Consider the following 1,597-nt stretch of genomic DNA (forward strand, 5'->3'; position numbering starts at 1 on the left):
CCATTACCAATATTCAACTTTTTTTCGTTAGTGGTAGGTGCTCCTTTCAATAATATTTCTAAGGCACCCGTGCAGCCCATCTTCGTGCTTTTATTTTTTAACCAAATATTATTTGATCACACAAAAATTAGAGCTCCAATTTAATCTAAAATGAGTTTCATTGAACTTATTACTTTCCGCTCGAACAATATATATGGATAAAACATTTGAAATACATATTTAAAATAAAATCACTCAATCGAAATTTATGAGCAGGAGAAGATCTCTTATCACAACACAAAGGACTAATATAGGAATGAGATCAAGACAGAGGAAGAAAAGGAGCAGAATTGGCTTTTTCATTAAAAAATAACTTTTACGAGATTATAAGAAAGCGACCTTCTTAGCCTCCACAGACTTTTCTTACAGTTGAAAAGAATAATATACGAATAATACAAATAGCAATCATAGTTAGGAATCTTAACTAATTATGAACTCATTCAAAAGCTATTAAGTTGTACAATAAACCAAAAAAGAAAAAGAAAAAAGAGAGAGTAGAATAAGATGCATTTTGCTTGAATTTTATGTATAGGGCGGAACTACTAGCATGCATGCGAGTTCTGCCGAAGCAGTGAATTTAACTTAAATAATGTATTTGTGTTAATAAATTCAGCAATATTGAAATCCTAGCTCCGCCTCTACTTAGCAAAGTCAGAAGTTGCATATAAACCACAGAGTTAAAAAATTGAGCACAACCAAAGTGGGAAATACTAAAGAATCTAATCTTTCAATTAGGAATTTTCGGTAGTGGGACGGCTGGCTATAGGCAATTCTGGTATTATAAACCTAAAGTCGAAAGATCTTTTGTTATTTATTAGATACAAAAAAAAAAAAAAGCTGCATGAACAAAAAGAGAGGCTACTGCACAGTCAACTATTAGCCTTAGTACAAGTATAAACACCTTAATTATAATTAATACAAAACAATTGCCAGCCAAACGACTGCACGACTAAAGTAGGTCAAAGCATAATTATAACTCTTTTTTTAGTGCAAGTTGTGTACACTAACGTTACATGTAGATTTTTTACACTATCATAGGTTTAGCAAAAGCGAAGTCAGAATTTAAAGCTTATGAATTAGAAATTTAGATCTTTAAAATTATTAGGTTCTAAATTAATAATTTATACATATAAAATGAATTTTTAACCTGCAACCAATGATCTAGCTCAGCCTTGTTGACTTATAGTCAAAGGTATATATTCAATATTTAAATTGACGGGTTCAATCATTCGGCTTTTACTATTGAACATATTGCACTTTTGAAATATAATTGGCCCGTTCACAATTTAAAACCAATAAACTAAGCCCCTTCTCCCTCTTATTTATAGCACTTTTGATATCATAACCTGATCAAAAGTAAAGAAATAATCTATTACAACCGATTAAATTACTCTATAGTGTAAAAGTTATTTTCACTCATTTAAAAAAAATAAAAATTATATATGGATCGCAGCAAAACAAGCTATAAAGAGGACCAAGAAATGAAAGAAGCACTGAAGGGAAAAAAGGAATTAGAAATGAAGAGTAACTAATAAAGAAATTCAGTACGTAAGAATTA

This window comes from Solanum tuberosum, unplaced genomic scaffold (assembly GCF_000226075.1).
Source record: "Solanum tuberosum cultivar DM 1-3 516 R44 unplaced genomic scaffold, SolTub_3.0 scf00012, whole genome shotgun sequence".
In the NCBI taxonomy this organism is placed as follows: domain Eukaryota; kingdom Viridiplantae; phylum Streptophyta; class Magnoliopsida; order Solanales; family Solanaceae; genus Solanum; species Solanum tuberosum.